A 27,291-nucleotide genomic window follows, 5' to 3' on the forward strand; every position below is an offset into this window, starting at 1 on the left:
CTTCTTTGTTGACATTTGTTCTGGGATTACAACTCCCACAGGGTCCACTTATGCACTGTCATAGTATGTATTACGTGCAATAAATACGTTAAATTTGCCCTTGAAAAACTTATCGAAGGACCTAAACATTAATCAACTCGTGGCAAAACCTCCACCTCCCTATTTCATAACACCAAAACAGTTGTTGAATTCAAATTCTACCAAACGTAATGCCACGCTGAAGTAACGCGCAAATTAGAACCTTACAAATGTAATTTTTCCGCATCAGCATGAATCTATTATTGAACAATAACATCAGAACAAACGCCTGTAGGTATGCATTATATATGCAGAATCGATGAAGAGAAATCACTCATGTTAGTTAGGCCCTATTGAAGTGACAGCACAGAAATGCACTTATTTTTTCCCAATTTTAGACCAACCTTCTCCCTAGTAGTCATTTGTCCATACACAAAATTTACAATTTGTATGGACCGTGGTCATTGGGCAGAATCTCTCCCCTCCCCCTATAAATTACTACGTGGTTTGTCGATGACCCATAAGCACGCATTTTTTTAATTGATTTATTAACCCTATAAATACTCAAATGGATGGATGTTGTTTCTACTATTTGATAGAGAACATATTTGTATATCCGATTATAATAAAAATAGTATGTTTTTCACATCTATATCGCTATTTTCCTTATCATGGGCATATTACTCTCAGTCCCTAATATTGGCACAAATTGATCAATTTCTAAATTCAATTCGTTGTTTCACCTCAGGGCGCAAGATTGCATTACTTCCTAGCGTCTGGTAGTGAAAAATTGTTAACAAACCCGCATCTTGTCACCTTTATTCACAGAAAAGAGGATCGATGAAGAGAAATCGATCATGCGACTTGCGCCCTTATCATAGCACACGCTTGAATTTGCCTTCTTTCGAGCTATTTGAGCCATTTAAGCACGTCACAAATCATGTGCTTTCTTGAACGGAGCATTTAATTTTCATACTTTTGTAAGGTTCCAGTCAATTGGCTTAGGGGATTTTTGCACATTATTTGATGATTTATCGCAAATCCATCGTTTTTCCCATTAAAAGCAAGACGACATCGTTTAGGTGTTCATTTTAATACCCCTTCCCCTATTGACAGCAGTGTAATTTATAGGCAGTTTCAGTATAGTTACACATCAGTTTCAAAATAACATAAGATTTCTGGGTAACTAATGTGTAACAAACGAGTAACTTGCTGACAGATGTCAACACTACATGTCAAAAATTTTCATACATATTGTGAATTTTGATATAAGAACTTTACTATTTTATGACTTGTTATTGTTTTCATAGACATTTTTCCAGTGATTAATTAAAATTGTTGAATTTACAATTTGTAGCCTATCTAACAGCTTCTTAATAGTTTTCATCATTTTAGATTGGCTGTTCTCAAACAGTTATTCGGAAGTGTTTTTGCAGCAAGATGAAGTTAAATGGCGATTTATGATAGGCAACCCAAAAAATCCAACTGCGGGACACGAAACAACGTGATTTTGGAATCACAATCTTCACAAACAATTAAATTAAAATCAAAAACACTGCTGATTTGAGTAACAGTGTCAATATCCATTTTTCTGTGTCAGTTCGAATGGAATAATATCTCAACAATCCAGGTATCATGTGTTATTCAATATAAAATTATTATCTATTTTATGAGCGCGTCAATTTTGAACAAGTAAAATGATTGATTTCACCACAAATTCAAATCGGCATGTTAAATCTATTATGTACATGTGAATAATTACGCGTTAGAAAATCATACTTATTACTGTTATTGACATTGAATTCTAAAATGGTTGTTCGGTTCCAAAACTGTCAGAAAGTAACAACAACTTCATCGCCGTTTCATTTATTTTGTCGCAGGACAACCCATGCGTAATCAACAAATTACATAGCAGTCGCTTGTAAACATCTTATGTAACGAACAAACAAGTTACATAAGGCTCGACTTTTTGCGCTTTTTCGGTTACATAGCAGTATTTTTCCATGTTGCAAATGTATCATATTGTAACTATTGAATATGTTAAGTAGCCGTTGCTGTAAGCTACTTTTAACAATATGTGCTGCTTGGGAATTGTCGCATTACTTTCGACAATTTTTTTCGTGTTGTGAAAATTGTTATATAAATGCACGTGGGGTGACTCTTATATTATTGACAGCTTTATTCAAATTGTTATGTAGGTGAGGAGGGGGGGGGGGGTATTCTTACGACCCGTACATACGGTCATAAGTACCTAAGAAAAATTCAAACATCTTTGTTTGCAACATATTTACTGCTTCATCCAAACAAGCAATAGGGGAACCGCACCAATTTTCGAACCAGCACTAAAAAAAATCGACCCATTTATACGATACTGGCCTACTCTGTACGGAAATCGGAAAAAATAGTGCTTTTTCCGTATTCGACGCTGCACAAAGCCAGTTTCATAAACTGTATCAGTCTGATTTGGGATCTTTTCGTGTTGGAGACATTTCTGATTTTCAAGGAAAACCTACATGTATTATGCCTTGTTTGATAAAAGCCTATTCACAAATTTGTAAGCCCTGGCTGACCCACCTATTAAAATGTTACAAATAAGGAGTGGATCGAAAAATTGTCGCAAACAGACCACTAAGTTGAGAAGTAGGGTCTGCCCCAGTTGGAACATAACGCCAGCAAAAGAAGAAAAACGGAGGAATAACCTAAATAATAACTGTAGTATTTGCTGGACTATAGAATTAGATTAAATTTTAAAGAATCCAAAACAATTGTACTTGGGAAATCAATCGAGAAAAATGTAGAAGAACTGCAAGAATAATACAATCCAAGAGATATTGCTGAAGGAAGTAAACAGGAATCCTTGGTCGAGTTTATTGAGGAGTTCCTAAATAATTTTCGGGAGAAACTCTTTTTACGCTGGGATTATTCTATGAATGACTAGAAGAATTGATGAAAAAATTCAGCGATTCGCACACAATATAAAAATTAGTAATTCTAGAGGAATGAAATATTTTAGAGTGGAAGTAAAAGAGGTATTTCCGTTAGTTTTCTTGAGCAAATACTGAAGAAATGATCCTATTAAAAAATCTGTACTTTTCCATTCCAAAGTACCCTAGGCACTTCAATAAATTTAAACCTCAATCCGGAACCATCACCGAATTCAAAATAATCTATGCATAAATCAAAAATAACTTATTTGTGATTTTTACAGAAAAAAAAACTTCAAAATCGATCAAACGATTACGAAACTAGATAATTTTAAAATTTTGATATCGGTACCCAGTACTGTAAAGGTTAGAACACTGCCTTGCGATTTTGGCATTCGATACTTGTGATAATGAGTGATCAATATTAAACTATCCGAAAAAAATAGGAAAAGGGGGTCGAAACTTGATAGATTTACTTGTTAGATTGACCAACGAGTGACCAATCGATTGAGTTGTCAACTTGAATGGATGTCTGATTTCCTAGATTTGTGCTCTTGAAGATTTGTGTGGCTTTGATTCATTTTCACCCCAACCTCAAAGTGTCCCGATATCACCGTGTAACAACATACCTGTATCTGTATCGTCTTCGTTTGTTAGTTGTGAAAGTAAAAGAGAGAACTAATGCGCTCATGAATGATTTGCACCACCTGTGTAAATCCAGAACATTGGAGACTCACGCCCTCAAAAATATTGTGAAATGTTTTTTTTTTTAATTTGGGTTTCTACATAGGATTGGAGGCGTGCACTATGCCGTTTTTGTTCGAAATTAAACTCGAAATTTTGCGAAATTCCGTTTTATTCCATTTGTTTTTAAATTTCCGCGGAAATATTTTCACAATTTGACGAAACGAAACGAAATCGTAAAATGAAAATTTCGCTTGTGTGAGTTCCGTGGAATTCCGTGGAATTTAGTTTCGAAGCCTATTTGACGGAATCATTCGGTATTTCGCCTACCCTTATCTTAAAGATATAACAAATTCTGGTAAAATAGATGATAAATTCCCACAAAAGGGAAAAATTTCTTCTAGACTCTCAATAAAGTATCCCGAAAAACTGATAAAGTTATTATTGGAAAATTTACCAAACCCATAATTTCCTGTAGGTTTTTCAAGGCGAAATCCCTGGAAAATCTCGAGTGGAGCTTTTGAAGCATTGACAGGAATAGATACTTTAGCATATAGCAGTTTATGTCTTGAACTGCGGCATGTATAAACTTCGCAAAAGTCAAAATATTTCAAATTTTAAACTCGATGGGCTTAGTATCAAACTGAACACCTATCTTTCTGATAGTGGGATTAGTTTGCGTGGGCGGACTAAAAAGGGCCCAACAGCAACGTTTCTAAAAAAAACTCAAGACCTCTTGGGCCCTTTTCAAATATTTGTCCAGATTTCTTTTACAACTCGTCTCTTCCCGACCGAAAACTCACATGCAAGCAGCCATTCGCCTCACTCCTTCTCTCTTTCCTTCTTCTAACTTCCAAAGACGAATACCCATTCACTGAGCCATTCATCGGCAACGCAAGATCATGATGTCATGTCATGTCATCACGATCATCAATTTTATTCAACGTTATTTCAAACGGTTCTAACACTCTAACATTTTTTTTTCCTGTAGCTGAATCTATGACATTTGGTCGAAAGACATTTGGTCGAATGACATTTAGTCGAATGACGTTTGGTCGATAGTACATTTGGTCGAATGGACATTTCGTCGAATGGACATTTTGTCGAAAAGGTATAGTTGCAACAGAAAGCATATGATATTTGGTCGAACCGACATTTCGTGGAAAGGTAAGTGGTCGAATCTTAATCGTATGGAAACAGAGTTTTACGTTTGGTCTGACTATAGTCGAGAGTAGCATTTTGTCGCTAATACAAGAGAGATTGAATAATTGAAAAAGTATCAGCCATTTTACTAACAATCTCTGAACGATTATCAAAATTTTAATATTCAATTTGATGGACGCTCTCTCAACATATTGATCAACCTCTTGCGTTTTTAATGTTTCATGCTGCTTTTTCGTTCAGGCATGTTCTGCAATTCGAGATAAGTTGACCTTAAATGGAAGCAAGCCATTTTTTGTCTCCTCAGTAAGCTCGTCTTCCTTTACCCGATTCATAGAATCAGCACAATTTACATTTTTAATAATTCAAAGCTTCTACTGCAAACTATATTATTCATCTGAGGTCATCAAAGCCATATATTTGCTTGAGGAATTTTATTAAGCTGGAAGTAACAATAAGCCAATTGATCATAAATGTTTTCCTTAAAGCAACTTTTTCCTGTCGTTTTAATTATGATTTCCGCATTCAAAAATCTTACCCAAACATGAGCATTTTTTCAAAGAATGAAGATAATTTCAAAGAATAATAAATTCACTAGAGCTAAATATTTCAGTCAATCTATAAAACAACTATTTCCGAAAATTTCATTTAATCAAAAGATGTATGGAATTTGAGAATAAGACGACATACAATGTCCCATTTTTTATTCAACAACAGGTAATGATTAAGATTACTTAAAAGAATACATTATCTCACCAGCTTTGCAAAACTTACAAAACAATAATTAAATTCACTGAGTGATAATAACCCATTTAAAAATAAGCTTCCAACCAAATTTCCGTTCAACTAAACGTCATTCCAGCAAAAAAAAGTTCCAAAGCAATTCGACCAAATGTCCATTCGACCATATGTCCTTTCGACCAAATGTACTTTCGACCAAATGTCATTCGACCAAACGTCATTCGACCAAATGTCATTCGACGAAATGTCCTAAAGCCTAGCTATAGACTGTTCGATTCAGGCCATAGACATCCCTATACTAACACGCAGTGCTTGTCGTAGCCAGGATGTCCCGAGTGATAAATGAATATCGCCCACTGTCAGTTGTGACAGCTGTCAAAATGTAGACCATAGCTTTGTTTAATGTTTGTTATGGTCTGGTGATAATTTTTCAAAGTCATTAGATTTGTATATAATGCACCACAAAAATTAAAGCACACCCACAATTACGATGGCTTGGTAACAAGAGAAACCGAACGACTGCATTCCCGTAAGTCTCCAAGCAGCAATTCGTTAAATCATTTCGACCATCGCTTCATTGTTGATCATGTTGATGTCCATGATGAATGTCCAAAACAACACATAATGATAAGAATCTCGATCCAATCTACCAGAAATTGGGTAATTTACATAAAGATGTTGACTACGCAAAAAAATGATCTCCTGCCAAGTAGTTTCAACATGTATCTATGTGAATAACAATATCAGTTAAACCAGAAGTGACAGAAACATATTCAAAATAGTGTTTAAAGTTTCGGCGTTGCTTAAGTGTCCGGGTAATGATGCATCACTGTACTTATCAAAAGGGCATAACTTCAAAACGGGTCCTACGATGTTTGATGTTTCCAGCAGGCTTTTTTCCTTGATAATACCGGTCTAGCGAACACCGTTCGCAAAGCTAACGGTATTGTATTTTGCATTCTCCCCCTCTTGAATATCTGTGAACGGGGACCAATTGTCCGAGGAAGTTTTTCCCATCATTGACATTGGACTGAGCCGTTGCTGCGAATGACAGATACTCTTCACAGCCGGTGGAACCAACCGTCAGTAGCAGACGTCAGTGGTACTTAATCTTTGCGGCTCCGTTCGTGGAACTGGGAGAGGGAACCTGACGAAATTGATAAAACAAATTTTAATGAAGTTGTGAATTTGTTTGAGAAATCCGACCATCCGACCGGGACTGGCATAGATCCCGTCTGACGGTAACGCAATTATATCCGGAGCTGAATGTAAATTTTGGCTCAATTTTGATAATGATACCACACGCTTTTCCATTCCATTTTAATCAACGGGGGATGAAAGGTAGAACGTTCCATTTCCATTCGCTTTGATGGACCCAACACTGAGTGACGTCAATCTTGGCCCGCGCCAACATCAAGTCACCAGAATTACTTAAACTGCCAATCAATAATGGGGGCCAGAATATTTTGACATCGTTCTGTTGAGCCAATTTCATGCTTATCATAATCCGCTCGAAGAAAGGCCATCGCCAGATTCGGTGGGATTGGAGTTGACTTTAATCCGCTTTGATCGATTTTAGAGCGATTCATGGCAGGTTCTTGTGAAGCCATTTCGTCATCATCGTTTGATGACGGATCAGCTTTTCTCGCACCCGACAGTGTATTCTTCAATCGAATATTGTATGTATTAAGGATTAAGTAACCTTTTGGATATTCATCATGTCCTTATTGCTTAACAACTTTGACTTTCAATAGAATAAACCTAAATCTAAAAACCTGAGAGAATATATTCAACTGATAAACTTTAGCTATTCAATAACTGGAATATCCAGAAATTGATTAAATTTCGTTTTCAATCCTCTTATACTGAAACCTGCCTTCTGATAGGGTATTATTTAGAATGAAAAAAGAAAATCTTGAATGAAACGAAACTGCTTTGAGTTCCCAAACACATACTCGATATTCGGTATACCGAGATATATATCGATAAAAATTTTGAGAATTATAGTAAAATTTGGTTCTTCATGTCGACTTCGAAAGTCCCTTGGATCGCATTTAAACTCTGTTTCATAGTTCGATATCTTCTTCACTCGATGATCCTTTCAATGTCGAGTTATGGAGAGTTCACTATTTAACTCAAAAGAAGAGTTCTAACCAGTTGGTTCTCTTGATGTGCAAAAATTCATTATTGGGTTAATTTTACGGCATCCGTATTAATGACATTCGGCTCAAGAGATCCTTCCCAAGAGCTACAAACACAGCAGGGTAAACGTAGACAGATAGCCTGGAATTACCGGAATGGGACGTTGCCATCGTTGTAGGTACTTGCCAAAGTTCTTAAGCAGCTTAACGGTAGAGAGCCTCAACTTTTCCGGGCGATGTCCACAACGAGAACTCTGCCATTAAAATGTTGCTGCGGTGAAGTGGTCCAAAACTGGTTTGATCAATGATGACGGCCAGCACGTGGTGTGACACCTAGATTCCCATCCGAAAAAAGAAAAACGGCATCATATTCATAAGCCGTACAAGCTATCGAAAGTATCAAGACGAATGAAGTTCAACCCGGACGGGGGGTGGCTCAGATGGAATAATAAATCACCCCGGCGATAAATAAATCTTAGTGCACCGTTCATTCCGTGTATTCCTTGCCTCAGGTCGGAAGAGGCTATCGCATGGGTGCGTGGCTTCTTGGAATCTATGTTACGAGGAAAAAGAAACCTTGGAAATGTGCGAAAGGAGCTCTTTCTGGGAAATGGCTCACGATTATGAAGAACAAAGATAGATTGATGAGCTATATCGTTTCCACCCCTGCTCACAGGGGTAATTTAGGTCAATTATGGGCAAAATTGTTGTCAATCCTTAATTATCTTCTCTAATCTTTCAATTAATTATAGAACGTACCGTACCGTAACTACGCTAACGCTAACGCTATATCAAAACTCTGAAAAAAAAATTAACTAAATAGTTTCAATACCAAACTAAATCACTATCCACCTGGTTGAGTCTAGACCTTGTTTAGCTTCCTACTAAACGTGCCTAGTATAACTTTGATGAAATCGGCCCGAAGTCTAGGTTGCATTCATCACTGCCAAGATTAACTTCGGCCGTGCTTTAAAATGGAACTTTTTCATTTAATAGAAATCAAACAGTAGTAAATTCGTTCAAAAATATATAAATACAGCGTTTGAATGTCATCCCGGTAGGAATCCGGTGTGAAAAACCACTCGGATAGAACCGAAGTGGGTATTCTCCTGAAGGCCGACAGTTCTTCTTCTTCTTCTTTCTGGCGTTACGTCCCCACTGGGACCTTTGCCTGCTTCTCAGCTTAGTGTTCTTATGAGCACTTCCACAGTTATTAACTGAGAGCTTACTATGCCAATGACCAATTTTTGCATGTGTATATCGTGTGGCAGGTACGAAGATACTCTATACCCTGGGAAGTCGAGAAAATTTCCAACCCGAAAAGATCCTCGACTGGTGGGATTCGAACCCCCGACCCTCAGCTTGGTCTAGCTGAATAGCTGCGCGTTTACCGCTAAGGCTATCTGGGCCCCTATGGCTATATGGCCGACAGTTCTGCCTCCTGGTACCTTCAAGTACAGCTACACCGAGTTCATGACCCACATGCGAGATCATATTGGCCGCGGACCCAACCCGGGCGGACGGAGGCGGCTCCTGCAGTTCCCGTACTTGATCTTCCATTTGCATTCATTGGAGAAATCCAAACTCCTTCTGCAGTTAGGATTTTGTTGCTGTTTCTCCACTCATTCCGCTTGCATTTGATGAATCCTTCGATTCCGAATCGGAGTTGATGCTTGGCGATATCGGCCAACTTGTCTAATTCCTCCTGTTTAAGAATTGGAAGGTCCAGGGCTGGTAGCGATTGAGTATCTCAGAATAGGATCTTCAGAAACTCCATGCATGAAAAAAAGACCGGACAGCAGCCTCAAACCAAAAATAAATTAAATAAAACCCGAAAAAAACAAGCAGGAGATGGAGAGTTTTAACAAGGTTTTTACAAATAATCCGATCATTTCTCCAATGATATTTCTAACATTTTTTGGGAAGTTCTCGTGACATCACGATAAGAGTTTCTGATCGTATGACTGTATGTATTTTTCAAGATATTAACCAAGATATTTGTGAGAAACACATTTGGTTATTTTCCGTAAATTCTTTGTGATACTACACCGAACTTCAGGAGCTCATATATAGAGTGATTTTTTACAGACATTCTCCGTGATACCTACAAAAAATAATCAGGATTTCTCCCAAGAATCTTTTCATAAATTACTTAATTCCAAAAAAAATCTCAAGGAAGTCCTAAGTTTTTCAGGAATTTATTAATATTTTTTTTAGTTATTTCTTTTCGAAATTTCCTTTTTGACTTTTTTAAATAGTTCATTTTATATTTTTTGCAGAAAATACTCACAATTTACGAAGATGGCTCAGTGGTTTTCTTAGACAATCCTAACTAATTTTTGCTTAAGATCTCGCAATGTTTACCGAAATGAAATTCCCAGCCATTTCCAGGTTTTAATGAAAAATTTCAGGTTCAAGAAATACTTTCTTTTCATATGTCCAAAACGAACTAATGACAATTTTTAAAGTGTACTCGTACTGTACCATACTCTTCTAGACATTTCAAAGCAATGAGCTAACGACATCAAAGTTTAAGTTTTATGTATTCAAATGAATTGTATTTAATAATGATGGTGTCTTTTATTTCGTTTGTAAGAGCTCTGTCCATCATCATCTTAAGAACACGGATTACACAGCGTAACAAAAATGACATTTTTGCGTATCTCAAGGATCAATTATGTGTCTCTAGTAGATTTGGGGCTGCTGAATCTGATGCCGTTTTCAGAAATGTTCTACCACGTCACAATTTTTAGGTACAGGTCGTTAAAGTAGTGTAAAACACTGGTTTCATTGATGTTCACATAACATTTAAAGTACCGACGTGCGGGGTGACATTGGTCCTAGGGGGTGACTTTAACCGCCCTTTTCGATGCATCTCTTGACTAGCATGGGAGGCAAAAAACTAATCCATGACCATCCAGTGGCTATTTATAACATATTCTTGAAGCTTGTCACATTGTTTTCATTGTTATTCTGGTTTAAGTTTGCTGTAAAAATCTTGGCCCAAAGTCATCCTTATGGACCAATGTCACCCCGCACGACGGTATGGTTTATCAATTTTTGTGATCCAAATAAACAAACATGCAAAATAGATCTCTAACTTCCATTCCAGATATAATTTGGTTTAAATTGTGCGATAAAATTAAGACTAAATCGAGTTTATAAACATGCTTGCAGTCTCCATACAAAATTCTTCGTTTCTCTTATATGGCAAAATACAATACTTTTCTAAACCAACAAAAATATCTTTTGAACATCGGAAGTTTTACTAACTTTGCTGATAAGTATTGTTATACACATGAAGTTTAAGTTCTGAGGCAAATTAAGTAAATTAATTGCAATACAAACTGGCAAACTTGCATGAAAGTTGGCTGAGATAGTCAAATTTAGCATTAGCCAATATCTCAAAAACTAGACGTGCTATGATATATCTGAAAATGGCAATGGATTCGGCAACCCTTGATTGAGTAAATAGCGGTATTCTGGTGCTTGAGACAAAACCGTGTGCCGCAGTGTTATCAAGCTCGCGGGTAATCGAATCCGACCTATATAACATTTAAAAGTGGTCATTTACATATATACATGATAAATTGTTTGCATTTCATTCCAAAACGTTCAAGAGCTCTAAATCAATGATTATCATTATGAAATAAAAAGTTGCTTAGGTTCCAGATTACTTTTCTGGCATCGGTTTTCCCGAAATCAAATATTTTTCAATAATTTTAAAATTGTTCATGAAGCAGGGCTGGTAGCGACTGAGTGTCTTGAAAATAGGAAATTCAGAAGCCACCCAAGAAACAATTTAATAAGTGAATAAGTGTTGAACAAATCACTCTCGAACATTCTTCAGCTGAAGAAACTGTCATCCAGTTACTAATGTTATTTGAGCACTAACATGAAAAAAGACCATACATTGAAAACAAAAAAGAACGAAACGCAACCTAACAGGAAAAAGGATGGAATTTATGGAATCAGACCTGACATTTCTCTGAGTATTTTTTAAAACTTTTTTTTTTAAATCCTTGTGACATTACGTGTATTACTGTATGCATTTTCAATTATTTTCTCCAAGAATTTCACCAGAAATTATCTCAGGTATTTTTCCAAAGATCCAGATATAACTCCAAAGATGTCTTCAATATGGATAGATATTTTAATTTGAGAGACACAATTCTTCTACAAATTCCTTGAGAAGTTGTTACAGGAATTTTTCTGGACATTTCTTCATAAACGATAATGGAACTGGAAAAATTTCCTTTGGAATCTCAAAAAAAAAACACTGACACCGTCTTTAGCCATTTAGCTGCACAGACTGTAACTTAAGTTTACACTACACTACTGACAAGCTTGCTCCATCATTCCTTGCTGTGCGCTTGAACAAGCCAGTTCAGTTTTTGGCAGTCGGTAGTTTTTTGGTTTTTTCTTCCACCGCCCGTGTGGTTTTTACCAGTGCAGTATTGTACCGTAGTGCTTTAAACCGCGCATCGTGAAGGAAGCGAACCAGATTGGCAAGGGTCAACTGGTATCGTGCCACGAGAAGATATTGTCACCATCATCCCCCGGTGATTGGATCCCCCGTTTGCATCAGCAGCGAAAACGACGACACGTTTTTTCTGCCTACCTACAGTGTAGAAGACCAGCTGCGGTCATCGAACGGGAACGGATAAGTATCAATTGTATACCTACTCCACATCCTTTTGAATTGCTTTCGCATCTCCGAACAAACAAGGTTGAGTTCAAGGTTGTTTTTCGGTTCACTTCTGTCTCTCTCCCGGTGCCAGTTTTGCCCGAATAGGGGAGGCTTGTACAAAACAGCCCTAATCGGTTAAGTTTTTTTTTCTCGATATTTTTTTTTTTTTTTGTATTATTTTTTTTTTGCCCGTATAGGGGAGGTGCGTACAAAATAGTCCACTGATAAGTTAACTTTAAGCATTTTTTTGTTTTTTTTTGTACTTTATTATTATTATTATTATTAATTTTTTTTTTTACTTTATTGTTTTTTTTATAATTATTTGGTTGCGGTTGATTTTTATCCCGCATGGACGAATCGGATGGAGGCGATACGCCTCCTAAAGATCTCGTTGCTCGAACGCGGTTTTATCAACCGTCTTCGGCTGGGCCTTGGGTTGTCTATTTCCGGCGCAAAAATAAGATTTTGAATGTGCTCTCGATCTCTAGAGAGCTGACGCGTAAATATCCTGGGACCGTTATTCACCAAGTGAAGCAATCCAAGCTGCGTGTAACTGCACCTAGTTACAAAGCAGCGAATGAGATTGCTCAGCATGAGGCTTTTACTGTGGAGTATTTTATCTACATACCTGCCAGAGAGGTCGAGGTGGAAGGGAAAATTATCGACGCGAGTCTGACATGCGAAGACATTAAGACTGGCAAAGGTGTTTTTGAGAACCGGTCCATTCCTGATGTGGCTATACTGGATTGTAAACAATTACAATCAGTTTCCATGGAAGGAAATAAAAAAGTGTTTTCGCCGTCAGCCTCGTTTCGTGTAACTTTTCCTGGTTCCGTTCTCCCGAAATTTGTTTGCATTGATAGTGTTTTTTACCCAGTGCGCCTTTACGTGCCGAAGGTATTCAATTGTACCAACTGCAAACAGCTTGGTCATAGTGCTAGCTTTTGCGACAACAAGCCCCGTTGTGGCAAATGCAACCAAGCTCACTTGGAAGATGATTGCACACAGGAAGCTGAAAAATGCAGCTACTGTCGTGAGGATCTTCATGATTTGCAGAAGTACCCGGCATACAAAAGGCGCATTCGAAATGAGAGTCGCTCCATTGTGAAGCGCTCCAAGAAGACGTATGCGGAAATGGTGAAAGCTTTAAATCCGCCTGCAAAAGAGTCTTCATCAGCCATCCCAGTTGGTAACTCTTTTCAAGAGTTGTCTTCCGACGAAGCGAACGACGACGAAACCGATGGGGGAGATTCTTCGGAGGTACACGCACCCGGAAAACGAAAGTCTCCATCTTCTCCGGGACTGCGCCGTAAGGTAATGAAATCTTCCCTCAAAAGTTTGCCGAATTCTAAAGGAGGTGGGGCAAATTTGAAATTGCCGAAGAAACAGGTCTTTGCTGCTTCCGTTCCGTGTTGCAGCAAAGATCTGCCGCCCCCGCCTCCGCCGATTAAATATACTTCGAAAAGAAGCTCTAGACAAGATAGCAAGAAAAAAGCTACTGAAGTTCCTCGCTCTTCCTCGAAAACCCCCCGGGCCAAGCGAGGACTGATAACTTTTACGGCCCTTGTGGATCGCATATGTGATGCCCTCGGAGTTTCAGACTCATTCAGAGGCATACTCGACCTTTTTCTCCCCGCAATAGAAGAGTATCTCAGGGAATTGACTATCTCGTGGCCCCTCCTTGCTTCGATCATATCTTTCGATGGATAATTCATCGAGTGAGGTACAAGATATGATCACTGTGTTACAGTGGAACTGTCATAGTCTAAAACCTAAATTAGACACATTTAAGTTTTTGCTTCACAATTCAGATTGTGATATATTTGCACTTTGTGAAACATGGCTTTCTTCTGAAGATGATCTTAACTTCTACGATTTTAACATTATACGCCAGGATCGAGATGATAATTACGGGGGTGTGCTTTTAGGGATCAAAAAGTGCCATTCATTCTACAGAATCCCCATCCCGACTCATCCAGGCATAGAAATCGTTGCTTGCCAAATAAGCGTAAAGGGTAAAGACCTTTGCGTAGCTTCTGTTTATATTCCTCCAAGAGTTTCAATAAACCGCCGTCATCTCTGGAATGCAGTCTCCATGCTCTCATCTCCAGTTTTAATACTGGGTGATATGAACTCACATGGTACTGGATGGGGCGAATTTTATGACGATTATAGAGCGGCTATTTTCTATGACTTATGCGACGATTTCAACTTGAACATTTTGAACACAGGTGAACTGACACGTATTTCATCCGACGGCAAAGGAAGCCGTCTTGACCTGTCTTTAGGATCAAGCTCACTATCATTCGATTGCATGTGGAAGGTTATCGATGATCCCCATGGTAGTGATCACTTGCCCATAATAACCTCTATCAGAACTAATTGTGAAAGGTCAGAACAGTCAATTCAGGTTCCTTTTGACCTCACTAGGAATATCGATTGGCAAAAATTTGCATCAGCGGTAACTTTTGGTATCGAATCATTCAACACTCTCCCACCGTTGGATGAGTATCGATTCCTAACAGAATTGATTTATAAAAGTGCATTAGAATCCCAAAAGCAACGAGTTCCAAGTGCATCCTTCAAAAGACGACCAGCCACACCTGGTTGGGATGATGAATGCACTCAGTTGTATCGAGAAAAATCTAATGCCTTTAAAGCTTTTCGTAGATATGGTACCTCAGAACTTTATTTAGAGTACTCGAAGCTCGAAAAAAGACTGAAGAATCTTATTAAAGCGAAGAAGCGTAGCTATTGGCGACGTTTCATCGATGGCCTCTCACGAGAAACTTCAATGACGACGCTTTGGAGAGTGGCTCGCAACATGCGAAACCGCTCATCCTCAAATGAGAGTGACGAATACTCCAATCGTTGGATATTCAACTTCGCAAAAAAGGTCTGTCCAGACTCAGTTCCAGCTCATCCGCCTTTTTGGGAAACTCCAAGAGACGATGCTTTGGATAGACCATTCACTATGCTGGAATTTTCTATGGCTCTTCTTTCATCAAACAACTCCTCTCCGGGAAGCGATATGATTAAGTTCAATCTTCTTAAAAATCTCCCTGATATCGCTAAAAGACGGTTGCTTGACCTGTTCAACTCATTCATGGAACACAACATTGTTCCACCTGAATGGAGACAGGTCAAAGTAATAGCTATTCAAAAGCCTGGGAAACCAGCGTCTGATCATAATTCGTACCGCCCGATCGCTATGTTATCATGTTTAAGGAAATTGTTAGAAAAAATGATCCTATCCCGACTCGATCATTGGGTCGAATCAAACAACATGCTTTCCAGTACACAATTTGGTTTTCGCAAGGGCAAAGGAACAAACGATTGTCTAGCGTTGCTTTCATCAGATATTCAACTAGCCTTTGCGGACAAGGAGCAATTGGCTTCGGTTTTCTTGGACATTAAGGGCGCTTTTGATTCAGTTTCCATAGAAATATTGTCAGGAAGCCTGCATAATAGTGGACTACCTGGAATGTTGAATAATTTCTTGTACAATTTGTTGTCAGAAAAACACATGAGCTTCACTCTCGGTCAACTGACAACTTCCAGAATTAGCTATATGGGTCTTCCCCAAGGCTCATGTCTAAGTCCCTTGCTTTATAATTTTTATGTTAAAGATATTGACAACTGTTTGGAAGAACCATGCACGCTTAGACAACTTGCAGATGATGCTGTGGTCTCTATGAAGGGTCCACGAGCGGAAATCCTGCAAAGACCATTGCAAAATTCCCTTGATAATCTATCCACTTGGGCTAGAAACTTAGGGATCGAGTTTGCTCCGCAAAAAACTCAACTGGTTGTATTTTCTAGGAAGCGGAATCCTGCCCAACTGAAGCTTAAGCTTTTGGGAACAGACATCGACCAGTCTTTGACTTCAAAATACCTCGGGGTCTGGTTTGATTCAAAAGGCACTTGGCGAACCCATATTAGGCATTTAACGGAAAAATGCCAACAAAGGATCAATTTTCTACGAACAATTACCGGAACATGGTGGGGTGCTCACCCGGAAGACCTCATAAAACTCTATAAAACAACCATTCTCTCTGTTCTAGAGTATGGCTCTTTCTGTTTTCTCTCAGCAGCAAACTGCCACCTGATTAAATTGGAACGAATTCAATATCGTTGTTTGCGTATCGCCTTAGGGTGTATGCACTCAACACATAATGCGAGCCTAGAGGTTCTGGCAGGGGTTTTACCGCTACAGAACCGATTCTGGGAGCTCTCGCTAAGAATACTGATTAAGTGTGGAGTGAGCAACACACTCGTTATCGAAAATTTCGAAGAATTGCTCAAACTGAATGCTCAGTCAAAATTCATGAGAGTTTATCTCTACTACATGTCATCTGACATTAGCCTTCCATGTTACAACCCCCCACGTGTACGCTTCACCAATGACAGTTCCTCTGTTGAATATGATCTGTCCATGAAACAAGCTATTCATGGAATTCCAGATCAACTTCGATGTATTACTATCCCACGTATTTTTAACGCAAAGTACCAGAATGTCGATTCCTACAGGAGATATTTCACTGACGGGTCCCGTATAAATGGATCCACTGGCTTCGGTGTCTTCAATGAAAACTCTTCCGCCTTCCGAAAACTTCAGGAACCTTGCACGGTTTATGTTGCTGAGCTGGCAGCAATCAACTTCGCTTTGGGGATGATCTCAAACATGCCCGCAGACCACTTCTTCATCTTCTCGGATAGTCTCAGTTCTATTGAGGCTCTCCGATCGATGAAACCTGTAAAGCATGCATCTTACTTTCTTACAAAAATAAGAGAGCAGATGTGTGCACTGGTCGAAAGATCATATAAGATTACCTTTGTATGGGTCCCCTCACATTGCTTAATTTATGGCAATGAGAAGGCGGACTCTCTCGCAAAGGTGGGCGCTGAGGAAGGTGAGATTTATGATAGACGAATTTCACACGATGAATTTTTTCATTTAGTACGTCAAAATTCTCTTCACGGTTGGCAAAGCGATTGGCTAAATGACCAACTGGGACGGTGGTTACATTCCATAATTCCTAGAGTTTCCTTGCGAGCCTGGTGGAAAGGTTTGGACATAAGTCGAGATTTCATTCGCGTGATGTCAAGACTTATGGCCAACCATTACTCGCTAGATGCACATCTACACAGGATTAACCTCGCGCTGAGCAATATTTGTAGTAGGTGTGGTTCCGGTTATGATGACATCGATCACGTAGTTTGGCAGTGCCCGGATATGGACGCCTCCAGAGCGCAACTTTTGGATACCCTTGCGGCCCGAGGTAGACAACCCTATGTTCCAGTTAGAGATGTGTTGGGCACCCGCGATTTCACTTATATGGTCGCAATTTACGATTTCCTTCGCTTGTCTTGTATAAAAGTTTAATTCTCTTGTGTTCTCTTCTCCAGTTTTTTTTTTTTTCTCTGTGTTGTCCCTTTTGTGTTGGATTGAGGATCCTGGCCATCCGGCAGACGAATACCGGCAAGAAATTGGTACCAACGCCATGACACGATAATAGAGCTACCACGCTATACCTTCCGGATGAGCTGCAGAGAACCCTAAACCCAATCCTTACCATGTCCTTCCCTTTCAAAATTGTGACCATTAACCTCGAGTTGCCACGAGTACCCTGGCTCCATCCCATACTAACTTTGGTAATGAAAATGTAAATAAATTGTAAATAGTACAAAAACGAACTTCGGCTCCGTAAAGCGTTACACGCATTTGAGCCCCAAATAAACGAACTAGTAAAAAAAAGCTTGCTCCAGCGGCACAGCCGAGAAACATTACTGACGAAAAGTTTCAATGGCTGAAGCGGTAATCGAACCCAGAACCGCTTAAATACCTGACGACACTAACCGCACGGCCACAAGGCCTACCACCTTTGGAATTTCCATAGAAATTTCCTTACGATTCTTCTTCTTTTTCCTTTTTCTTTTCTTTTCTTTTTCCTAATTTTCTTCTGAACTTCCTTTGGACTTTCCTATGGAATTTTCTAAGAAATTTCCTTAGAAATTCGTTTGGACTTTTCTTTCGGAATTTCCTCTGAGGATTTCTTTTAGAATTTCCTTCGGAAATACTTGGAATTACCTTCGAAAATTCCTTCGGAATTTCCTTTAGAAACTCCTTTAAAAATTAACATTGCAATTTCCTTGAATATTTTCTTCGGAAATTCACTTTAATTTTTTATTCGGAATTTCCTATGAATTTTTTTTTTGAATTTCCTTTGAAAATAACATAGAAATTTCCTCTGAAGTTCTCTTCAGAATTTCTTTTGGAAATTCTTCGGAATTTCCTTCAGAACTTTTAATTTAATTCTGAATTTCCTTTGAAATTTAATTCTGAATTTCCTTTAAAATTTAATTCCGAATTTCCTTTGAAATTTCTGTCGTAATTTCCTCTGGAATTTCATTCGAATTTTCTTTTGAAATGAACATAGGAATTACGTTTTAAAATTCGTTCGGGAATTCGTTATGGAATTTCGTTCGGAATTTCCTAAAGAGTATTTTTTAGAAATTCCTTCGGAATTGCTTGGATTTTGCTTCGAAAATCCCTTCGGAATTTCCTTTACATTTTTTTCCGGAATTTGCTTCGCCATTCCTTTCAGAATTATCTTCGAAAAATCCTTTGGAATTGACTTTGGAAATCACTGGAATTTCATCAGAATATTTCATCAGAATTGTGAAATTTCCTTAAAAAATGTCTTCGGAACTAACTTTAATTATTTTATTCGGAATTTCCTTTGGAAATTCTTTCGGAAGTTCCTTTGAAATTTCTTATTAAACTTCCTTTGGAATTCTCTCCGAAATTTCATTTCAAAATGACATTTTTCAGAATTTCCTATAAAACTTCCTTTGAAATTTCCTTTGGAAATTTCTTCTGAATTTCGTTTTGATATTTTTCGGAATTTCCCTTGAAGTTTACTTCTCAATTTCCTTTGAATTTTCTTCGGAATTTCTTTTGAAATAAACATAGAAATTTCGTTTAAAAATTCGTTCGGAACTTCCTTTGAAATTTCGTTTGGGGATTCGTTTTGGAATTTCGTTCGGAATTTTCTTCGAATTTCCCTTTGAAATTTCGTTTGAGGATTTCTGTTGGAATTTTCATCTGAATTTCTTGAAATTTCCTTCGAAAATTTCTTCGGAATTTCTTTCGAAAATTGCTTTGGTATTTTCTTTGGAATTCCCTTCACAATTCTTTTTGTAGTTTCTTCGGAATTTTCTTTAAAATTTCCATTGAAATTTCCTTAGGAATTTTCTTCAGAATTGCCTTTAAATATATATTCGGAATTTCTTTGGGATTCCTTCCGGAATTTTCTTCTGAACTTCCTCAGGAATTTCCTTCGAAATTTACTTCAGAATTCTCATTGAAATTTACTTTGGAATTTTCAATGAAATTTTCTTGGGAATTTTATTGGGAACTTCTTTTAAAAAAAAAATGGGAATTTCCTTTGAATTTTTTTTCTGGAATTTTCTTTGGAATTTCCTCTGGAGTTTTCTTCGGAATTTCCTCTGGAATTAACATATGAATTTAGTTTGGAATTTCGTAGATTCCTTCGGATTTTTCTTCATAATTTTGTTTTACAATTTCTACGGGAATTCTAAGAAATTTGTTGGAACTACCTTCGAAAATTCCTCCGGAATTTCCTTTGGCATTATCATCGGAATTTCCTTCGTATATCTTTTTGGAATTCCTTCTGAATTTCCTTTGAAATTTACTTCGAAAATTGCCTGGTATTTACTTCAGAATTTCCTTTGGGATTCCCTTCAAAATTTCTTTCGGAATTCTCTTTGATATTTCGTCGAAATTTCCTTTGAAATTTCCTTGTGGAATTTCTTCTGAATTTCTTCTCGAATTTCATTCGAAATATTCTTTGCAATTTATATAGGAATTTCGTTCGGAAATTCCTTTAAAATTTTGTTTGGAATTTTATTTGAAATTTCCTTTGGATTTTTCATCGGAATTTCGTTTGAGAATTAAAAAAAAAAATTCCAGCCAAATTTCTTGGAAAATTGCTTTGCAAATTCCTTTGGAAATTCCTTCAAAATTTGCTCTGGTATTTCTTTCGGAATTTTCTTTGGAATTCCCTTCAGAATTTCCTTTGGAATTCTTTTTGTATTCTAATAAATCTTCGAGCTGTTCAGTAGAAACCTATAAGTAGATGAAAAAAACGCATTTACTATTATACCATTTAATTCCACTAGAATTTATATCCTTTGACAGATACGCGTATTTCGACCTCAACTTTAAGGCCGTCTTCGGTGTCGTGTACCACTAGACTCGACTTTTTTTATTGAGTTCGAAATACGCGTATCTGTCAAAGGATATAAACTCAAGTGGAATTAAAAGGTATAGTAATAAACTCGGTTTTTTTCATCTACTTATTCTTTTTGTAATTTCTTCCGAATTTCATCTAGATATTCCATTGAAATTTTCTTCGGAATCGCCTTTAAACATATTTTTTGGATCTTTCTTTGAGATTTCTTTCGGAATTTCCTTCGAAATTATCTTCTGTACTTCCCTTTGAATTTCCTTCTGAAATTTCCGCTGGAATTTGCTTCGGAATTTCCCCTGGAATTTCATTGGTATTTACTTCGGAATTCCCTTTGGAATTTGTTCGGAATTTCCATAGAAATTTCCTTAAAAATTTTCTTCGAAATTGCCTTAAATTGTTTTCGGAATTTTTTTTTGAAATTTCCTTCTGAATTTCTCTCTGGAATTTTCATTCAAAGTGACATAGGATTTTCCTATGTCCAAAGGCACAAATGCCGCAGGAAAATCCAAACGAAATCCGAAAGGCAATCCCGAAAAACATCCACAGGGCATTCCGAATTCCGAAGGAAACTACAAAGAAACTTTAGGATGGAAATTCCGATGGAAGTTCCAAAGGAAATTTAAGACAAAATTCTGAAGGATATTCCTTTGAAATCTCCGAAGAAAGTATCAAAATGGATTCCGATGGAAATTCCAAATAGAATTGTGAAATAAATTCCACACGGAATTCCAAACGAGTGTCTTAAAGAAACTCCGAAGGAAATTATTTACAAACGAAATTACATTTCCGAAGGAACATACCGAAAGAGCTGCCCGAAAGAACTTGCTGGAGGAATTTTCATCAAGAACTTTCGGAGGAATCTCATTGGCACACTATCAGAAGGAACTGCCGGAGAAACTACCCCGAAGCAGTGCCGTCAAATGTCGAAATTTTGGGAAAATTAAATTGCTTAAAGCACCCTTCCATGTGAAATACGGTATCGACAAATATTGCCAACCGATAGTACCTCGGAAAAGGTCACCGAGAAAAAAAATTTTCCATGACATTTTCCCCGAGGAAGGATGATATTAACAATATTTGAATGTCAAAGTTACGTGAAATTCATGACTTTTAACAGCCCTGCCCAGAAGAACATCCTGATGGAACTTCCAGTACGAATTGTGAAATCTTACGTCGATCTTGTCGGGTGCACTGCACCATGCTCTGATCCGAATTAGTCACCGCCAACGTCTTGGTCGACAATATTCCCAGATCCGGTTGAATGCCGGTTTCAGGTGTTTTTCCTTTTTTTTTCGAAGGACACCGATAGCGTCGGAGATAGTAGCTGTTCGCGGATCAATCTTTGTGGTGGACATTCCGGTGATGAAGGCGGAGGTGCGTCTATCACCGCTGACATTGAACTGGTACTTATAGAACCGGTATCACTAGGCTTTGATCGAGAATATTTTCTCTCCTGCCGGTTGGGATGAGTTTGAATCGGCAGCCAGTTCAGTGCCATTATGCTGTTGTTGATCCAGCGGATCAATGTCCTTGATGTCCATTTCGTCGGAGCCGAACTGCTGTAGGGGCGCATCATCTGCAAAATGAAGCTGAATACTAACAGTAAATGTCAGTTTTCTAGCTAAACTTTTTGTTAACTCACCATTCAACATGTTCATGTTTGTTCATCCAGTGATCCTCCTCATATTTCAGAATGTATTTCTCTGGAATCCACATTCCCGAAAATATTGTGTTTTTTTTATTTTTTTACGAAATGCACGTTGGAAAACGAAACCGAATCTGTTTTTGTTTACATCCACGCGCAGCCGATCATCTCGAAAATGAATACACTGATAAAAGTTGTCACAGGTTATTCACGTCTAGTTTAAATTGTTATACTAAGAGTGGATTTAGATAAGAGTGCCTTGTTTACAGCTGAGAGAGAGGAGACAACAGGCCTTTTCATGTGACAGGTTCGTCTATGCATTTGTTTACATCGGTGGAGGACCGGTGCTAACACGGGTCTGTCATTTTCATAGAAGAACTGTCAAAGTGCTTCCCGATCAGCTGATTTGAGACGTCATGTGAATAGGCCTACTGGCTTGGATTGCGAGCTCCCAAAAGTCAAGGGAACCTGTCATCAACTGTCACTGGAAACCTGCACATTCGAAGGGTTGAGTCTAAAAAACCGTCAGAATTCAACTAAAAGAATTTGAAATTTCTAGGTGATTTTCGATGATTTCACATTTAAAAAATTGAACATCTAAATATAGTTGGGTGTTTGCAAACTGATTTGTTTTTCTTCTATTCGTATCCTTTTATATAGTAAACAACCAAAAGTGAATATGATTTTTGCCAATATAAGTTCATCTGATCGTTGTGCACGATCCAAGAATTGAAAAAAGAAGTCAAAGAAGGCAGGAAAACATGCCCACTGTCAGTGAGCTGTCTCCTCTCTCTCAGGTTTACAGGCACTCTAGTTATACTGAATAAGTTTAATTCTCAAACTGACCTATGTTTATGTTTGATAAAACACAGAGCATTGATTTTTTTAGATTCAAATTTTTTACGTCTTGTATTTCTTCAGAGTGTAGTCACTCCTATGTGCCCTGTATTACGCTCCAACTAATAATCCTCCGAGTGCTCAAATTTCCATCCAACCAAGAACCCATCGAAACAAAAATTCATAACATCTCGGCAACGACTATCAATTACCGATTCAAATGAACGGGCACAAACGGGCTTCAAGGTTATAAATTTTTATCTGACATCGTCGTCGTCATCTTCGTTCATCGCCATTTGCGGGGTGGGCTTAAAATGGCGCAGCTCAGCCGTTGGCTGAGGGAGAAATTTTCCCACGAATTGAACCGTGCAGAGTGGATTCGCCTGTTGTTGTATGGGAAAAATGTTTCCATGTCCTACGAAAAGGCAATAAAACAATTTTATGTGAACAATAATAAGATACAATATAGCAATTAAAATTTCCGAAATTGCATTTATATGAATATTTTTACGCAAAAAATAGCAATATAAATCTATCTTTATTAAAGCAGAAATTTCCCGAAGAAAAATAAAATATGGTACCTATGATTACTATTTGTAACTGATACATAGCTGTCTTTTACTTCTGATATTTTAGTGCTATTTTTATGTTACTATTGAGGTTTTTATATTGAAGTGCCTAGTTTCAGATTTTTATTGGAATTTTCTTGCCTTTTCAGTGTATTCATTTAATGGAATTTGTTAAATTTCTAAAGGCTATTTTTCATTTTCTTTCAATTTTCAATTGCTTATTTACACATTTTTATGTATATAGTTATTAGTTGTTATTGCTAGTTTTCAATTTTTCATTGCTATTTCTTTTTCTAGCCCTTTTACTGATTCATTCTTAAACATGGAGTGTTGGCTTTCTTTAGATGCTTGATAATTTACCTGCCACTGTTGTATACCTATTTCGGTTCCTAGAATAGACGTTCGGTCTCGTTCCGAATCGTTTCCAAACTGTTGCTACTGATGGTGGGTCAGGAAGGGGGACTTTCATCCTGTGGTTGTTCCGCTGCCAATCATCATTGATGGCGCTTTGAAAAGCTTATTTTTTGCTCCTTCGGTGTGGGGTGTCGTAACCTCTCGAAAAGCTTTGAATGGGTTTTTGCGAGATGGCGGACTAAAGAAAAAAAATCATTGATTGGAGTTTGGGGATAAAAATTTCTTTTCTTCTTCTGCATGCTGCTTGTTTGGGCGAGTTTTCCTTTTGCGTAGGTTTTTGGGGGATGAATTTTAAGAAAAGAATTGCGATGGTTGCGGGACGGCGTGCTGGGGTGGAAAAACAAATGGTCCCAGAAGGGGGTGCATGTTTTCACGGCGGTTGATTTTGATTGGAATGCTTGTCGGCGCAAATGGAAAGGATGAAACTGCCTTTTAAAAAGGGATCTGAATAACTCAGCTTGTAGGATTTCAAACTTTCTTAAGCATTTATGGTTGAATAGGGTAGGAGATGAAACGTTGAAGGACAAAACGTCGAATGCCTGAGCATCAAATCCCTAAACATAGAAATCTGTCGATTTCTTATGGAGCATTGAATTCCAGATTTCTTTTTGAACCTAATGTTTGATTGAAGATGCTATTGATAGTGTTTGGCTCAAACTGAATAACTTATTCTTAGAGAATCATTATTCCAAGATCTTTTCATTTTCTTCTTTCCGATTATCTGCTCTCGACGTTTCGACCCTTCGACTTTTTGCCTTTCAACGTTTGTAATTGCCAAATCCAAACTCCCAGTGTTTTATTGTGGAAGTGCAGAGGACTACTCGGCTACCATAAAGCAAGTAACACGTCACTTTTTCCCTTCCAACCCCAAATTGACATGCATTCGGACGTTATAGTTATTATAATGAAAGCACTAGTACTTCTACATTGAGGATGCTACTGAAATTGAGCTGTGTCTGTTAGTTCTCCTTGTAAGTGTAGCTGTTCTTTCAATAACGGGGGTAACAACTACAGGTTGTCAATCATGTTCATGTTCATTCTTAAATATAATAATTTATATTAAGTATTTGCAAATATCCAAAATAATAAAATTATTTTTCCCACTCTTTTCACAGGTAATATTCTCAACTGAAGAACAACGTAACATTTTTGGGACAGGTAAATAATTCTAATCAATGAGACGACTGATTTTGCACAAATTTTAAAACCATGATGAAAGCGTAGTATTTCTCCTTTGCTTAACATGTGTTTCGGAAATACTATATTCCATTGTTTTAAGCTTTTGTTTGGAAGGATTACAGTGTAGCCAAACATTCTTTGTATATGGCCTTCCCCATTACCACGAATTTTATCACAGAAAACGAAATTATTGAATTATTGTGCTGCTTATCATGTTGCAAAGACAATGATGATTTAGTCCAAAGCAATTGATTGCAGATTGATCTAAGCTATCCTAATTGTAGCCACTACCCAGACTAGCCAGTATTAGGTTTTTTACAATCTAATTTGGTAATCATTGAGAAATGTCAAAGGAGAAGAAGCACAGAATACACTGTGTGATACCAAGGTGTCTTAGAACTGAACTTGACATAATGATTTTGTCAGTGTACACAGAACTTATTGCTAACGCGTGTAATTCATTATTCATATTATCATAATTATCATTCGTTGCCACAAAGATGCAACTTGCTTTTTTAGTAAAATATTAATACACTGAAGCAATGTTCTTAGTAGGGCATTTTTCTAAATTATCGGACAGGTTTGGGCCGGAGGTTCTCCGATTTGCATGAAATTTTCACCAGAGGTAGAGCTCGTGGATACATGACCAAAAGTGAAATTCAAAAAAATTAAAGTGGCCTATTTTTCCGGTAAACTCTAGATGAATTTTCACAATTTCTCTATATATCTCAAACTTTGAAAATTCATATCTCCTAAACTATGCATCGTAGAACAAAAGTTTTTTAGTCAAATCGAAAGGAAGCAATCTATTAAAAATATAAAAAGAAAAACATTCCTCGGAAAATTTTTCACCATGGAGAAAATTGTCGGAAAAATAGCGAAAAAACTATCGTCTGTATCATGAAAAATTTTTAAAAAAATATTTTTTGTTTCATCAATCCATACTCTAACTTTCGTCCATAGACGCCAAAGTGGTATCTTTTACCGTTTAGGCGACAGAACTGAAAAACCGATGACCACCCGCACGCTTCCCATAGGAAAATGTGTTCTATTGTGGGCCTCATAACCGTGCGCTAACGGCGGCAGTAATTTACACGCATTGTAAGTGTAACACAGAAAACCATCCTTTCCTTTCCAGTCAGAAGAAGCTTTTCGTCAATCGGAGCACTCTCCTTTGGTCTGTTGGGTGTTTTGTATGTCCTTTATTCGTAACCTTTGCTATTGAGACCAACAGTCTTTAATTGAAAACGATCCTAACATTTAATAATATAGGTAATAGGAACGATTGATGAAATATCGGCAACGCAGTCTTTTTTGTTAAAAACGAGTTTTATTATTTAACCCGACGTAATAGGAACTGACCCTCAGAAAGCATGGGAAAATTCACTCACTCACCCGAACGCCACCGATGAAAAATAGCAAAAAATCTGCTGCTACCGAGCATTCAATGATAGCTGAACCATACTGGGTGGAGTGTAGCATTAAAGCGTCGAAACCGATTGTGTAAAAGCGACAATCGGAAGGAACGCGAAGAGAAGTGAATACCAATACACTTGTATCTGCGAGGCACGAGTTAATGCACTTAGTATCCATTCGCCGAATGCATTGAACTGACTGAGAGGATTCCTACTCACTAAATCATTCCGTGGTGTGGACTGCCAATTAGTGAACGCACATTAGCTCTCAAACCCGAATGCCATTCGAACGAAATCAGAATGTAAGAAATCATTCCTGGACAAACATTTCAAAAGGGCACATCGACATTGGTAAACATTGGCTTTGCAAGCCGCTGTTGAACCCAATTCAACTCGATCACGCTCACCAATACCACTATCAGGAAGAGCTAACACCAATCTTTCTGCTAGTGGGGTTAGTTTGCGTGGGCGGGCTAAAAAAGGCTCAACAGCAGCGTTTCTGAAAAAAGGCTCAAGACCTCTTGGGCCCTTTTTAAATGTTTGTCCTTTGTCCGAATTTTGGTATTGCATTCGACTGATCAGATGCCGTTTTTTATT

General features: G+C 37.8%; 1 protein-coding gene and 1 long non-coding RNA gene across 9 annotated transcripts in view; one reads left to right on the top strand and one right to left on the bottom strand.

Annotated features, from left to right (window-relative positions):
* The window catches only part of LOC5573780 (protein FAM133A), a 341,803-nt gene that overhangs the window by 129,712 nt on the left and 184,800 nt on the right, over positions 1 to 27,291 (top strand). The gene's annotated exons all lie outside the window — the stretch shown is intronic.
* LOC110675661 lies at positions 21,975 to 22,436 on the bottom strand. Its single transcript, XR_002499684.1, has 2 exons — positions 22,278 to 22,436; positions 21,975 to 22,224 (listed from the first exon to the last, which is right to left on the bottom strand). It is a non-coding gene; the product is annotated as an uncharacterized LOC110675661 (long non-coding RNA).

Source organism: Aedes aegypti, chromosome 2 (genome assembly GCF_002204515.2).
Source record: "Aedes aegypti strain LVP_AGWG chromosome 2, AaegL5.0 Primary Assembly, whole genome shotgun sequence".
NCBI lineage: Eukaryota > Metazoa > Arthropoda > Insecta > Diptera > Culicidae > Aedes > Aedes aegypti.